Source organism: Lissotriton vulgaris, chromosome 3_1 (genome assembly GCF_964263255.1).
Source record: "Lissotriton vulgaris chromosome 3_1, aLisVul1.2, whole genome shotgun sequence".
NCBI lineage: Eukaryota > Metazoa > Chordata > Amphibia > Caudata > Salamandridae > Lissotriton > Lissotriton vulgaris.
Genome location: NC_141689.1, coordinates 654,271,430 through 654,289,473, shown reverse-complemented (window position 1 = coordinate 654,289,473; position 18,044 = coordinate 654,271,430). Strand labels below are relative to the sequence as shown.

Genomic DNA, 18,044 nt, shown 5'->3' with positions numbered 1-18,044 from the left:
TCAGAATAAGGAAAAAAGGTGGGGTCTTTCATCATTTGGAAAAAAAAAGCCTGAACCAATGAGAAGTGTTATTTTCAGGTCACAAGACCAGGGATTTCATCATTATCAAACTAAAACTGTTCTGCACCAATTAAAAGTGTTATTTTCAGGTAACATGACCGACGCGCTTACGCGACGCGCGCCCGGGGGCTCGCCCCGGGTCGCGTCGCGTAAGCGCGTTGGATATTTACGTTGCGCGAGCGTATTCGCTCGAGTGCTTCCGGGTGCGCTTACGCCGTGCGTATCACGCGGACGTGGCTACGCGATACGTCACGATCATGTTTTTGTTCGCGACATTGGCGCTAACGGGACGCTTCCCGGTTCGCGCACCGGGGTGCTTCAAACGACTACACTCTCCGGGGCGCGCCCCGGGAGCGCTCCAGGGTAAAAAAAAAAATGTTTAAAATACAAATAAAATATAGGATTCAATCATTTTCAAAAATATTACATTTCATAGCTATAGACATTTGCTATTAACCAAATTTTGAAATTCAAAGAAAAAAACATAGGTTTGGGGCCTTATATATAGTTAGGAATTAGCATTTAAAAAACCTATGAAATTCACTGAAAAAACCATAAGTTTCACACCAGTTATAGTTAGGAATTAGTATTTAAAAAACCTATTAAATTCACTGAAAAAACCATAGGTTTCAAACCAGTTATAGTTAGCTGGAAATTATACTGACATAAAACCATTGAAATTCCACGTTATAGTTAGTTGGACTCACTATAACTTGCACGTGTAATGCACTGCTGATGACGTCACATATTACATCACTCATGACATGGTCAGGGACATCACTCATGACATCACTGATGACACCATCTTTGTGACAGAGTGACAGACCTCCTTTCAGTGTAATGTAACCCTTAAAACACATATTCGAAAATAGAAATTAACATTTTCAAAAAAATGGAGAGATCCATACCAGTTACAACAACCAGTTCAGTAATACCACCATCTATATACACATCCACTCATTCACCAACAGTTCTATATAGTCACTCATACATATACTCACTCATCATATGTAGTGATACACCTATACATCTTGTTACACACCGACAGTCATCCAAAAGTTACTCACACATGCAAATAAACTATTGAACATCCATTTATTTGCATATACAACTATACACACACTACCACCTTACTTCTAAGGAAACTTACACATACTTACTCTCTTAAACAATCACTTATAGAAACACATACTTATTTAAACAGGAACTCTTACAATCTCACATATACTCACTTATAAACATCAATACTCACATATACTAGATTAAAACATATGTCGTTACAGATAAAGACACTAGTGAGACAGTCATTCACTCACTAACACACACATATACACACTCATCCACCCATACAGTCCTGCACATATGCTGTCTTCAAAACACATACAAACCGTGAGTCAGTCATTGATGCATCTATGTGCTAAGTAATACCCCCACTAAACCATACAGAGACTCATACTGATACTAAAAAAAATCTAATAACCCATATACACACACATGTAGCTACTCACCAACCCATGCAGCCAATTATACACAAAGTGAAACACTGATACATATATTTAAATATTTAAACATTACTCGCTAATATATGTATTCACTAAGATACACTTAATAAGCCAGTTAACCAATCAATTTTTTTTTTTAAAACATTCATTAAAACACTTATTTAAACATTTATTCTTCCATCGACCTTTACATATACATATATAAAACATATTTATTTTTCAGAAAGACACACATTCAGTGGATGGTGTCATCAGTGATGTCATGAGTGATGTCACTGACCATATCATGAGTGATGTAATATGTGATGTCATCAGCAGTGCATTACACGCGCAAGTTATAGTGAGTCCAACTAACTATAACGTGGAATTTCAATGGTTTTATGTCAGTACAATCTCCAGCTAACTATAAATGGTGTGAAACCTATGTTTTTTTCAGTGAATATATATATATATATATATATATATATATATATATATATATATATATATATATATACATATATATATATATATATATATATATATATATATATATATATATATATATATATATTCAATCGCACTTACTCCTGCTGTAACTTCCTGCTGGATTCACAAAGAAGACAAGGCAGACCCAATTCGGCGCTTTGATTTTATTTTTCAGACACCACCAAAGCCCTCACAACGCGTTTCGGCAGATCCCTGCCTTGATCACATGAACAATATATATAGAAAGGACACCGCAGGCAACAGCTTACTGCATGCCCTCAGTTCCCATCCTGAACCACTCAAATGGAGCATCCCCTATGGGGAGCTTTTAAGAGCCAAAAGAAATTGTACCAAAGAGGAAGACTTTATACACGAAAGTAACAACATACTCAAACGGTTTCGGGATAGGGGGTATCCTGAGGGGGTACTGACTAAAGCCTTTTCTAAAGCTTCTACTGTTCTTAGATCAGAGACCCTTAATCCTATGCCCAAACCCACTGTCTCCTCAGAACCTCCTAGAATCATAACTACCTTCAATCAGAAGTCCAAACAAGTCCAAAAAATAATGGCTGATAATTGGAAAATTCTTAAATCAGACTCCATTATAGGCCCTAAACTTACAAACAGACCACTCATAACGTACAGAAGAGGCCAAAATCTAAGGGAGATGTTGGTGAAAAGTGACATTACAGATAAAAAGGGCCAACATATCCAAGGGCTTAGTGGATTTTATCCCTGTGGGCATTGTAGGGCCTGTCGGACAAGTGTGAGGGTGAAAGATTTTGAAATACCAGGGACTAATACCAGAAAACAAATCAAACAATTTCTGACTTGCAGTTCTACTTATGTGATTTATATTTTGGAATGCCCATGTCAAAAAAAATACGTGGGCAGTACATCGTGCATGGCAAAGAAAAGGGTCCAGGAACATTTGAGGGCCATTAACCCTAAGACCCCAAATACCCCATTGCAAGACACTTCCAAGCCGCACACCAATCAAACAACGACCTGTTAAGATACTATGCAATTGAACAGGTCAATATTGGCAAGCGGGGCGGGAATCGCGAACTTGCCCTTAGGAAAAGAGAATCCAAATGGATATTAGAACTGGAGACTAAATTCCCTGGGGGGCACAACTTGGATGAAGAACTTGCAACCCATCTCCACATGGATTAACTTTACCAGACTTGACCTTTAATAGCCAAAGTATTGGTCCATCGCAATTTAATTGTGTCCTTGTGTATAATATTGCAATCTGATCGTTCATGTAAATTGATTGATGAAAATGTATAACCATGTTTTTTAATCTATTTTAACCAACTGTTTTTGTTACCTTATTTTCTAGGAGCCTGTCGGGGGCACACCACTCCTTAGAAAATCTGAGCACTGCACTGACCCTCACATGACTGAATTGAATAGAAGACTGTCACCTCACCATGATAAGCTAAGAAATACACCATCACCTTTGTTATTTTATACCCCCACTTTTTTGATCCTTCGGATCTAGATGCACTCTGTTTACCTTGATGGAACACTCTAGTTTGAACCTATATCGATCACTTCGTGGAGGAATGATACCTAAGAGACTAAGAGACTTGGCCTGGTTACTTATAGAATCCTTATTCTTGACCTTCTCGGGCACTAGACCGAGCGAAATCTACAATTTGGAAATAAGTCCCTTTGATGCCTTGACATTAGCTTCCAGTTATAAGTTGATTCCATGCGGAAATGTAATTACCTTATACGCACAATGTAATTTTGACCCCCATATATGCCTTGCAGTAAGCACTTCACACGGATTAAGCATCATCCGTATATTCTGTTATTGGCGTTTATGCATTTTTTTTTATAAATGTGTCCGACGATTCACTGCTTTATGGTCTGATGCTGATTTAGTCAGTATCACTGTAGTTGTAATGGATATTCCTTGAATTAACCCTTGTGGGCACTAGACCGAGTGGAAGGTGCTCTCCTACACAGGTGCACTATTGATACCATTACCTGGACCTTGGCTGAAGTTAGGTTAAATGCGGATATGCAATCACTATATATGCATAATTTGACCCTGACTGCAATGCATGACTAAAATGATTTGTACAGTTTATTTAATTTTAGAGCACAGTGCCCTTACTACATGCTTATGGCAGCAAGCGTTAATTAAATTAAGCACCACCCGATAATTTAATTCAGGGTGCTCTGGCATTATCGTTTATACGTCGTTTCCATATACGCCGTTGCTCACTGATGTTTTGGGGTCTAATTGAGAACATGTTGGCATCAAGGGGCCATTCATCCGCAATCTTCTCACTATACAAATGGTAATCGTATGTGCTCTTAATGTTTATGCTCACAAAATATAATTTACGCATAAATGAATTAATGCATATGGCTCACTCACAATAATGGTATACCAGGCTTAAACGTTGTGTTACAATTGATCTCGGACTTTGATTAACTTGGGAAAGGATTACAAGTCTCTTGCAACACATTAAGTGAATTTACTGTTTCTATTTTTACATTTCTATGATGCAATAGAGATACAATGTAAAAAGACTAGTTACTAATGGCCGACGCAATTCTTATGATGCCATTGTCCTTCTATTATGTTTACCAAACATGGTGGTCATTTTTGTTTGTACATAAGATGTTCCTGATTGGTCTAAGGTTAACGTGTGATCAAGGCACCCTTGTGCTGAAACGCGTAGCATTACCTTGTGAATAAACTTCCACTAGCTGTACCTTTCTGAGAGCGTGTTTTGCTTATCGTAGCAGAAACTTTGGATATTGACTAAACTCGGCGGTGGGATTGGCCGAGTGCAACACGCCACCTGACAATGGGATATGGATCCCGGAAACTAATCCTCTCGTAAAGTGATTGAATATATATATATATATATTCACTGAAAAAAACATAGGTTTTAAACACGTTATAGTTAGGAAGTTGCATTTAAAAAAACCTATGAAATTCACTGAAAAAACCATAGGTTTGACACATGTTATAGTTAGCTGGATATTTTACTCATATAAAACCAATGAAATTCCCCCGTTATAGTTACTTCAACTAACTATAAATCGCGCGCCCGCAATGCACTGCTGATGACTTCACATATTACATCACTCATGACATGGTCAGTGACATCACTCATGACATCACTGATGACATCTCAAATGACATATTTTCACTCGAATTGTCCTGTAGCAGAGGGAGCACTTTTCAGTCAGTGCTCACGTCGAGACCAGGACAGTGTCTTGCATTTATTCCACACAAAAAGAATTGTCGCGTCACACCTCTTGGTAGTTTTTCAGATGGTTTATTTCAGATCGTGATTAACTCCTACGCGTTTCGAACAGTAGTTTGTGATCCCGGCAGTGTTTGATAGTTGTCCCTTTTCCCTTTCTTTCTTTATATCGCTGCACCCTGATGGCTGTTGTGGTGCATTGTGGGCCATGTAGTATGTGTTTGATGTTTCAATAAACGTTATTAAGGAGCCATATTTACACGCTTGTTAATCCTGTTGGTGGTAATGTCAAGCAGTGGGGTTCAATGATTATTACACAACGTTTATTGAAAGATCAAACACATACTACATGGCCCACAATGCACCACAACAGCCATCAGGGTGCAGCGATAAAAATAGAGAAAGGGGCTAGTGCACAGATATTAAATAGATATCAACAGGAAACAAAATACTAACTAAGAATGGAGGAAAGAACAGCAAAAAGAATGTCCAAAGCAGAGAGTATGTTCCAAAGAGGAACAGCAACATCAAAAAATGCTGAAGAGGCGGGCAAGGAAACACGACCAACAGTCACTACAATCAAACAGCTCTTTATGCAATTGGAAAAATGAATGCATAAAGAAATATCTCGGGGTTGGGAAATCATCACCCTAGAGAAATATGTGGAATGCGACATGGTGCAGAGAGGGCTCCTCATATTTACGCTCCCGAACCATCCGGACACCAAACCTGAGATGCTTGAGGAGTGGGGCTAGAACAATATGGACTGCTCGAGGAATATGATGTTAATCATCATAAAGTATGCTAGGAAAGAAGTAGAGGAGCTTCACCAAAAAATAGCAGACATTGAGAGCCAAATAATAGCAACAAAAGAAAACAGTGGAGTAATTAAAAAACTAAAAGCTGATATGGAACGGAATTTGGACAAGCACGAAGATGAAGTGCAAGACAGAAAACAACGCAAATTCCATAGGGATGAGGATTATTACGAGTTTGGAACAATCCTCACATTTGCGAAATGATTTGAAGTCTTCAATCAACAATGGAAAACAAACACTGATCCAACTACCGGCCAACTAACGAGTGAATCGGAATCTGATTTCAGTGAGGGGGAGCAGAGACCAATGGGCCTGAGAAAATGTTCTTTTTTAGAGGAGATCAAGCTGCTCTACCAAGAGCAGCAAACACCCCGGGGCAAGACAAGAGGCCGCAGCTCAGGTCAAACAAGAGCAAGGGGAAGGAGATTCTTTCCCTCAAGAAACCAAGAAAAAAAACAAGAAGAGGCAAGAGGCAGAAGCGGCAGATACAATCTGAGGACCCGCACAGTGGTGAGAAAATAAATGTCACAGGTAAAGAATCCCAGATCTAGTCCTTAATCTATCAAGACACAACTTAACAGGAGCTGAGAAAAATCTCCTCAATAAAGGGCTTTCATTTTGCCCTAAAATACATCAGGATCCCATTGAGACCAAAATAGATCTCTACAAATACATAAGAAAATTAAAACAAAAAATGATTCACGAAATTACCATCGAATAGACCAACTCCCCAAGACCCAGCCACACAAGTGGAAGATCCACAGACATACAAAATAGCAGAAGTACCACAGCTTCGGGTTGCATATGAATTGGCAAATCAAAACAACAGATTCCCAGATACCTAACACTCACATTTTGGAAGAAATGGGAATACAGACAAGCAGACGAATAGCTACGGAATTAAAAAAGAAATCAAAATTTTGCCTGCCCTCCATCCAGGAAACAAGATCTATATATTCCATGACCTAGTGATGGGAGATCTAGATAAAATGCAGAGCAATTCAAACCAAACAAATCAGAAAAATCTGACTAGAAAAGAACGCATGGCAATACAAACTCTCAAGAATAATAATTGAAATCAAACCTGCAGACAAAGGCGGAAACATAGTTGTGATGGAGAAACAGCATTACACAGAGGAAGCCATGCGACAATTAAGTGAAATAAAGAATTACAAAGTCTTACAGAAGAATCCCATTCACGACCTCATGATGGACCTAAGCAAGAAACTGGATTTGTGGCAGAAAAAGGGACTGTTAACGGAAGATGAGAAGAAATTCTCAATGGTTGACAATCCAATCACTCCAACCATTTACTTTCTTCCGAAAGTCCACAAGACACTAAATAAGCCACCAGGACGGCCCATTATTTCTAGTTGTGGGAGCTTGTACGAGAACATCTCAACTTACGTAGACCATTTTACAGCTCCAATCGTTCCAACGCTAAGTTCCTACATAAAGGACACCGGCGATTTCTTGCGCATACTGATGAACACCCAGTGGCAACCAACATATTTGTTAGTGACAATCAACGTGGTGTCACTGTACACCTCTATTGACCACGAAACGGGGATACAGGCAATCCGGTATTTCCTCCAACAACGACCAATAAACGAGCTGGAACATTCAAAGATGTTAATCGAGATGATAACGATGTGCCTATACAACAACGTATTTCTCTTCAACAAAAAGATCTATACACAGTGGTGTGGTTCAGCCTTGGGAGTTTCCTTCTCTCCAAGCTATGCTAATCTCATGATGGGGTGGTGGCAGAGGAGCATAGCTTGGAGAGAAGAAAACGACCACTATATGGCAAACGTAGCACTATGGCTGCGTTTTATCGATGATTTGTTCCTATTGTGGAAAGGAACAGAATCAGAGTTTCAAACCTTCTTTTCAATTCTGAATACTAATGATGTGGGCCTAAAATGTACATGCAGAGTAAGTGCAAAGGAAATAGACTTTTTAGACACCAAGGTCTATGTTAAGGACAACAAAATACAAACAACTGTCCACAGAAAGAAAACAGCAACTAATAGCCTGCTACATGGGCTGAGCTTTCACCCTCAAAATGTAAAAAAGAGCATACCGTACGGTGAACTGTTACGGAGGAAAAGAAACTGCTCAGAGGATGTAGAAATAGAAAAGAAATTTGCAGAAACCAAAATGCGTTTCTTACAGTGTGGATACAAACACACAGATTTAAACAGCGGTGAAGCCAAGGCGAGGAAGAAAACCAGAGCAGAAACACTACTGAGTAAAGAAGAAAGAGCAGACCATGATAGAATTGAAAGAGAGACTCAAGACACCAGCAACACAATTGACAAAACAGCATCAAAAGATGAACAGCCTCAAATGATAATAACCTTCAGCAAAGAAAGTTATAAAATTCAAAAGACACTCATGAAATATTGGCACATACTCAAAAAAGATCCTGATATAGGAAATAGTATAGGTGCAAAGTCACTTTGAAACTAAAAAACCTGAATCCTGGCTCCATATAAGAACTAAGGGCTTTAAAAAATGCATGACGTGCAAAGCCTGCAAAATAGGCCGCAACATAAAAAATCTCAAAGATCCAGCGGGAAAGAACTTTGAAATAAGGGAGAACATAACTTGTGATTCATCCTTTGTGGTTTATATGGTGCAATGCTGTTGTGGAACACAATACATCGGGAGCACAGTATATCCCCTAAAGAAAGGGATATTGGAGCACACTTGTGCCATACAAAATGGGGACTACACGTATGCAATGGCTAAACATATTACTACCCACCAAGGAAAAACATGGCTAGATGTCAAATATTTTGGTCTGGCGATAATCCCACAGCATGAACGAGGTGGGAATCGAATTCAAAAGCGGAGAAGACTGAAGTCGAAGTTAATAATGAGATTCAGAACAATGCAACCGTCAGGTTTAAACGGAGATGAGGAGATGTACGTCCACCTATAGGAGATAGACTGTTGACAACATACGGACTAGTCACATCCCCAACCAAGATTGTCTCTTCCTGGGTCAATGACAGGAAGAGAGAAAAAGGAAAAAAGAGGACATCCAAATCCTCTAACAATATTGATAAACGTGGACATGCTGCAAAGACTTCCTTCCTAATATGATCTATTATTGAATATTATTTGTTTTCATTTTAAGTGCACAATTGTATAAAAGTGATGTGCTACTGTTGGCCGAACGGCACAAACAGAGATTGATATAGAAATGTAATCAACTGGGTGAGAAATGCGCGGCGGGGGCCAAGGGCACTCAGCCCTAGAGATGCCAACAGACACTTAGTTAATAATTACTTACACAATCAATGTAAAAGCTACTGTGACATTGATCAATGTATTGATGGCGCCACCATGAATCGAGCGAGCGCTATTCATCTAACCTTAGAGAAGCGCGAAATGTAATGTAATAATCATTGAACCCCGCTGCTTGACATTATCACCAACAGGATATTGAAACATCAAACACATACTACATGGCCCACAATGCACCACAACAGCCATCAGGGTGCTGCGATATAAAGAGAGAAAGGGAAAAGGGACAACTGTGAAACACTGCCGTGATCAAGAACTACGGTTCGAAACGCGTAGGAGTTAATCACGATCTGATATAAACCATCTGAAAAACTACCAAGAGGTGTGACGCGACAATTCTTTTTGTGTGGAATAAATGCAAGACACTGTCCTGGTCTCGACGTGAGCACTGACTGAAAAGTGCTCCCTCTGCTTCAGGACAATTCGAGTGAAAATATATACACATATATATACATTTAAAGTGAAATGCCAGCTTTTTCAGAAACTGGCAAGCTGATGTTTCAGATATTAAGACTCAATTTGTGAAAGATATTTTAAAGCTGGTGTTTGATTGAAAGCTTTAGCTCTGTTCTGAAAACTTAGTTCCAGGGTGAACCTATGTTTAGCTGCTATTTAATTTTTTGTGCAGATGTATTGTATCATCTGCATTGATATCGCTTTCTGTGATATTACGATTGCTGTGTGATACAAGAGTAATGACAGTTGGTATAACCACCTGGTTCTGTAATTTATGTGTAATGGAGCAAAAGCATTACTTTATGAACCATAGGATTTGCCTAGCTCAGGTGTCTTTTGCCTGCGATGGTGAGATTTGTATTACTTTTGACTCTTCTATCCTGTCTCTTCTAATAGTAATACTGTAATAACAAATTACTGATAAAACCAGCCATGATGGATCAATTAAGTGAAGAGGGATACTGTGCACATTAAAAATTCTTAAAGTAATACATGCTGCTTTTTAGCAAATTACTTCTACATTGCTGAAAAACAATATTTGGACACGATTTTTCAGTTTTTTTGAAAAGGGTTAGCTTCAACATCCCTGTTGAGTCTAGAAAATCCGTCTTGATAGTAAGCAGGTGAAGTGGACAGTTTTGCAGCAACTCGAACAACCACAGAAAAGAAGAGTGAGGTCCAAATTAAGATCCGACTGGGGAGGAATCGTGTTGGAAGACTTTTGAGGAATCAACTCATAACAGGTGACATGAACAAGGAAGGTTAGTCTGGCAAATGCAAAAACACCAAAATGGCAGACAAGTAAGCTTTAGCAGTACCCAGAGCAGAGCCCTGCTGGGCCAGGGAAAGAACTAACGCACTTAAGATTTAACCAAGGCTCTCCCAACTCTTGAAAGACACTGCACCACCTACTATGCTTGTGGTGTACCTAATACTCGAACAGACAATGATGTAATGTAGAACGTGTGTACTAGCAGTATGCTTACGTATTGTTATTTCGGGTTGCAGCCCTGAAGAAGTCATAGTGCTAAAATTAGCACGACGAAACACGTGTTGGCTGCTATTTTCTAAGGATACATTGGAACAATAAATATTATTTTGGAATACATGGATTTTGTGAGCTGAATTTATATGGATACAGAATATGAATTAACGGACTGGACTGTGCCAAATTGAGGAATACTTCTTTGAGAAAGATTACTTATCTGTGGACATTTACTTATTTATTTTACATTTTGAGGGCTCAGGGATAATAATTTTGATATATTGCTATCTGCTTTTGTGGATTGAGGTGGGGCTGCATGGTAACCAACCCCTCTTGCTTTGGAGCACCGTTGAAGATTTAATATATTGTACTTTCCCCGAATCTGTTGAGCGCCCTGTATGTAACTGGTTACCACTTAGTAAAGTTTGCACCTAGAATATATGATTATACCACGCTTACAATTACAATGCATGGCATTACCATGCAAATTTTACTTCGCAAGTGGCTTTCCCACGCTGAATTTTAGAATGCAGGATTATAACATGCATAGAAACGTTACAAAGCATCCAACGTCCATTAAGCACAAATTACACTGAAATAAACATAATGATACTGATAGGCAAAAAAATATGTCTTGAGTAGTGACAGCGTTTGTCTTTTGCCACTTTCACTGACCCTCTAAAAACGTGTCCCCAAGCAATATGGCAGAAAAATTCAACAAAGAAGATCACTTGTTATTTAGAAATAAACATTTTAAAATACACTTTTAGTCACCATTTGACATAATTTTTAATGCAGATTCTAACACCTATTTTACTTTAAATTATCATTGTCACTCAATTAACATATAAAAAGGGCCGTCCACCATTTTATTATCAGTGGTTCGCCGCCATCTAGAGAGTTAACACTGTTGTGTGCAACTGGAGAAAGCAGACTCTATTTTAGACCGTCACTGCCATCTACTGTCCAAAGTAAGTACATGTTTTAACACACAATTATTAATATAAAGGCATAGTAAATCGGGTGAAAGTTTTAACAAAATGTATTTTAATTTATACTTTACAGTACTTAACTGAGGAGAGTGACAAATACATCCAACAGTAAAAATATTATCACAAAAGTAAGGAAAATATGTATTAGCTTTTTTTTAAATTGCTTTTATTATCAAAATGTCACACAAACCAAGTTTCCATAAGCCATTGTGTGTCAAACAGTTTTTACACACCTTATGTCCGTGACAGATGACATATATCTACAAATAACCCAGAAGTAAAAGTAACCAATTAAATATCATTAAGTTAGTGAGTAGAGGGCAAATAGCAAAAATAAAGTAACTAGTCAATATTTTGAGTGAAAACGCATGTGTTTTTAAATGTGAGATTCCTTGAAATATTTTCTCGGAGTACAAGTATAATAGTGCATGGTTGTTGCATTTTTAATTATATCATTATTTTAATTTTTGCTTTCTCGGAATTGAGAAGCAGTTTTTTTTTTTTTACAAAAAACAAGGAGTGAACTAATTTTCTGCAGGGACTATGTTTGGCCATTGCCTAGTGTCAAGATTTTTCGTTCTTAGTCCGCCAGGTACTTAGCTCAGGGAAGATGTTGGTCAGAGTATGTGGGCCAGTTTTTTTTATTCTTACTCTGCAGGGCACTTACCTCAGGGAAGGTGTTGGTCAGAGTCTGGATGCATGATTTACTATTCTTACTCCACAGGGTACTTACCTCAGGGTAGGTGTTGGTCAGTGTCTTGGGGCCAGATCAAATATTCTTAGTACGCCGGGTAATTCCCTCAGGGAAGGTGTTTGTCTGTGGCTGGGAACTAGATTTACTATTCTTACTCCACCGGTTACTTACCACAGTGAAGGTGTTGGTCACTGTCCTGGGGCCATATTAACTAGTCTTAGTACGCTGGGTACTTACCTCAGGGAAGGTGTTGGTCGGTGTCTGGGAGACAGATTTACTATTCTTACTCAGCTGGGTACTTACCTTATGGTAGGTGTTGGTCAGTGACTGTGGGCCAGATTAACTATTCTTATTCAGCCGGGTACATACCTCAGAGAAGGTTTTGGTCAGAGTCTGGATGCATGATTTACTATTCTTACTCCACGGGGTACTTACCTCAGGGTAGGTGTTGGTCAGTGTCTTGTGGCCAGATTAACTATTCTTATTCCGTCGGGTACTTTTCCGTTTTTCTAACCAGATATCTTATAGAGAACCATTACCGTCAATCAATAAACTGGTAAAAGGAGGATCATCTTAAAATATCAGTTGCATGAAAGAAAAAAAACATCCAATTTACAGGTACAAATGAAACAACCTTTTAATTTGCCTAATCTATTTTTAAAACTTATACTGGTGCAATGATGTAACTCTGTTTTCTGAGAGCACGTTTTCCTATTCTTACTCTGCTGAAAACTTACCTCAGGGAGGGTGTTGAGCAGTGACTTGGGACAAGTTTTACTATTCTTACTCCGCTGGGTACTTTCATTAAGGAAGGTGTTGGTCAGTGTCTGTGGGCCAGATTAACTAGTCTTAGACCACCATGTACTTACCTCAGGGAAGGTGTTGGACAGTGTATGTGGGCCAGATTAACTATTCTTATTCTGCCGGATACTTACCTCATGGGAGAACAAAAAAACTTACCTGCCTCACGCCGCAGCACGCCAGGACAGTCAGCCCACGCCGCCACCGCCGAGAGTCACTTTCTTTGCAGTCTGGTCGCGCCGCCGCTCCGGGACTACGATTCCCGGCAGCCTACGCGGCGGCGCGCGTTGTGTCACCGCGAGGGCGCCAGGGGAGGCGCACAAAAGCGCCGAAGGGCCGGCGGAGCCTTGGGAGAACAAAAAAACTTACCTGCCTCACGCCGCAGCACGCCAGGACAGTCAGCCCACGCCGCCACCGCCGAGAGTCACTTTCTTTGCAGTCTGGTCGCGCCGCCGCTCCGGGACTACGATTCCCGGCAGCCTACGCGGCGGCGCGCGTTGTGACACCGCGAGGGCGCCAGGGGAGGCGCACAAAGGCGCCGAAGGGCCGGCGGAGCCTTGGGAGAACAAAAAAACTTACCTGCCTCACGCCGCAGCACGCCAGGACAGTCAGCCCACGCCGCCACCGCCGAGAGTCACTTTCTTTGCAGTCTGGTCGCGCCGCCGCTCCGGGACTACGATTCCCGGCAGCCTACGCGGCGGCGCGCGTTGTGACACCGCGAGGGCGCCAGGGGAGGCGCACAAAAGCGCCGAAGGGCCGGCGGAGCCTTGGGAGAACAAAAAAACTTACCTGCCTCACGCCGCAGCACGCCAGGACAGTCAGCCCACGCCGCCACCGCCGAGAGTCACTTTCTTTGCAGTCTGGTCGCGCCGCCGCTCCGGGACTACGATTCCCGGCAGCCTACGCGGCGGCGCGCGTTGTGACACCGCGAGGGCGCCAGGGGAGGCGCACAAAAGCGCCGAAGGGCCAGCTACGCGGGACGCGAGCGGGACGCCCGGGGCGAAGCCCGGGCAAAGGGCGGGCCGTCTGAGGCCGTCCGAGGTTGGACAAGGTTGGGTTGGGCCAGGAACTCTGCCCAAACATCTACAGGCCTACAGACGTTCATTGAGCTGCTAATTCATCGTCTGTCAGGTAACTCGCTTTTTAACATTCATACATTACGTCCTGTTACCTAACCATCTGCACACATGCCTGGTTTGCCTGGTAAAAAGTCAACGCCTGCAACTAACACTATGGAGAACTATTTAGTCCAGGTAGTGGCGAAAATAAACAGTGATAGAAGGTCCTCGTTGGGTTTGGACTCATCCACACAATCCCCACTAGTAGACATAGAAACTGAGGATCCTTTTAACCTGATAAATACTAGCCTCTCTGGAGTGGCACAAGCTCCCTCACAGGATACTGTCACCATTCAACCAAGTGGCATAGTGGCCAGCACCGAAGATAACAATGACATTGACGTAGTGCCTCTGAGTCCTATGATCTGTGAGCTTATTACCCCTCCCATTGTTCCAATTCCAGCACCAAGGGTTACAGGGGTCAAAAGGAAAGCTATACAAAAACGACCGGGGTTAAGGTCAGCCAAAAACAAAATTGCAACACCACCAAGGAAAACCTCTTGTGTGGAGGAGGACGATCCCTTGGGGGAAACATATGTAACCTTCTCTAATATTCTACTTCAGAAATTTTGCAGTCTGATGGACATAAAAATCAAAGGTATAGTCAAACCTTTGATAAGCAAAATTGATAAGCTATCCGCTGAAGTGACTAAATTGGAAGGTCTCCTTGGTAAAACGCTGGGTGAAGTAGGGAAACTCCCTGAAGTCATTACATCCAATGTACAACCTCTGGTTAATGACATTTTAGCAAATAAACTGCCACCCACTGTTATTCCAAACCCCCCAGTGGCTCCTCTGATGAACCTACCGGAATTTAGCTCTGGTGTTGCACCCCCCGCCCATTCTATTGTTGAACCTAATACCTCGAAAGGGTCATTTGAGCTGGTGGTGGAAGCCTCGCCATTAGTTCTTGTATTAGCAAACGTACCCCCTCTGGCTTCCGGTGAAGCTGAATCAACAGCATCGCTTGTAAATAAATCTTTATCTTGGCTAACCAACAACACATACACTACCCTGCCCACATACCCCCACTTCACCAAAAGGCAGTTGGAAAAAGATCTCCGCCAAAGAGCCCCTCTCTGAGGTGTGCCCGTCGGGGATTGCACCGCCTCCCCGACGAGGAGCAACCGCCGATGATGAAGCATGACACTCCTCGGGGTGTGTGAGGCAAATACATCCAACATAATGGATGCCGCAGGGTATCATTTAATTCCCCTCCTTGGTCACGCCAGCTAACAATCTCCCTCCCTTCTTTTCCTCTAGGAACAGTGCAGCAACCCCAATTTTTGATTGGCCTCTCTAGTACTCAGTACGGACACTAAGCTGCTACTGGACCTTCCACCATCTTGAGTGGTTAATAGTGTCCTCTCGCCTCCCCCCCTCTTTGAAACCTAACCAACAACATGGCCATATCTCCGTGGGGGAAACAGCAACTGGCTGAGGAACTGGTAAATGCAAGAAGAGTGGAGTGGATTGGGAACAGAGAAAAAAAGTTCAAGGGCGATTGCGTTGTGCTTAATCTCTCACACCCTGATGCATTACCAAACATAATGCCTAATATTTTTCCGCCACAGAGACGCTCCACTTCTATCGTACCACTGACCCTTGACTTCTTTTATCCTCGAAAAGGCAGAGGCCCCAATCCAAGCACCTTAAGAACAAAATGGAACGTTGTAACCAAAAGGGGTAGTAAGAATTTTGGTTCCGTTGAGTGGGGACTAGGTTTAGAAAACAGATTTTCTGCTCTTTCCAATCTAGATGCTTGTGATTGACAAATAACTAATTGTATGCCTCAGCTGCAAATATCCGCATCCTTGTGTGCAACAGGGGGGCATATTCGAGCCATGGGCTCTCTAAATGAGTCATGTACTCCAGATGTTTCAGTAGGATTAACAAATCTAATAGTAGAAGGTAATGTCAATGTGGATGTAAATACGAACAGGCCTGTTCTTAGTTCTGATTTATGTGGGGAGCATGCCTCTGGGAACCTACTATCTTGGAATATAGCTGGGCTATGTTCCAAAATGGACTGTGGAGAGTGGTTTGAATTTGTTAGCAAGTATGACGTCTGTATTTTCCAAGAAACTTGGGCCTGTGATCCTGTTTATGCATTGGGGTATCTGAATTATTATGTACCGGCCATCAAAGGTCCCAAGGGGAGACCAATGGGAGGTCTCACTATATGGGTCCGTCAGTCCCTGAAGATCCTAGTAAAAAATCTAGAGCTAAATCACAAAGACATCCAGCTCATTAGACTAGAGAGGGACTCCTCTACTCCCATTGACATCTATAACTTATATGTTAGAGGGGGAAATGCTGGTAAATCTGCGGTCTTATCGTCTCTGTACAGTTACCTAGATACTCACTCTTCTGGGAATAACATCATACTGGCAGGAGACCTAAACCGTACTTTTGAACCCCTTGATACTGGTGAGGCTTTTTTAGGTGCGGAGGAAGACAATCTGTGGGAAATCCCTGCACTTGATCTAACCCCAATAACTCGCTGGACCGAGGATATTCTAAGCCTGAATGCTATGTGCCTTGAATATGGGTTAAGGGCTCTGAATGGTCGTACTAAGTCAGACAGAGTATCAGCCATGACCTTTGATAATGGAAGATCCAAGAGTCGTATTGACTATGCTATATGCTGTATGGCCCTTTGGTCATCCATTATTGATATGGAGGTTAAGGAAAGGCCTGAGAGTGACCATAATCCTCTTTGCGTCCTCCACAAATGGTGGCTGTCTGATGTGATTGCCCCCAGTGCTTCTATCGATCCCTTACCCCCGTTGATTGTACCTACAAACGATTTACGTAGGCTGAGGTGGACTAGTGTTAAAACTGATCAGCTGGTTATGGAAAAAATAAACATGGCAACTGACAGGGCTATCATGGCCCTTGAGGGTGAAACTGGGCTTCTTCCTAGTATAAATAATGCCACTAAGGTCCATGAAGCTCTCTTTGATGAAATTAGAGGCCATTTCCTGAAACCGGCAAATAAAAAGATGCATGCCCACAGACCAGCACGTTGGTACAATCACGAATGTAGGTTGGCAAGAACCTCCTTGGGTGATGCTATTAAAAACAAGAATTTAGAGGCAATTAGATCTGCCAGAAAGCATTACAAACAATGTATAGTAAGAGCGAAAAAAGATTGGGATGAGGCACACTGGAACAACCTAAAAAATGCTAGTGACCGTAAGGACTCCAGGTTATTTTGGCATATAGTTAAATGGGGACATGATAGGATAGAAGAAGCAAGCACTAATAATGTCCCCCAGGATGCTTGGGTTACGTTCTTTAGCGAGAAGTATGCTTCTAGAGATCAGGCAGTGGATAGAAGGTGCACGCACGGTTTACCAACTGGGGATGACATCTTCACTAAGAATGAAATACTTGCTGCCTTAAAAACTGTTCGTAGTGGGCGGGCTCCTGGTATTGACGGGGTGCCGGCAGATGTTTTCCAGAATGACACTGATAGATGGTGCAGATACATTCTTTTGTTGATAAATTTGATTACCAGGGGGGCAGATATCCCAGTGACCTGGAGGGGTGCTGTAATCATCCCTATATACAAAAAAGGAGATCGGGCA

At 41.5% G+C, this 18,044-nt stretch overlaps 1 pseudogene; it reads left to right on the top strand.

Annotated features, from left to right (window-relative positions):
• The window catches only part of LOC147726882 (uncharacterized), a 50,452-nt pseudogene that overhangs the window by 8,991 nt on the left and 23,417 nt on the right, over positions 1-18,044 (top strand).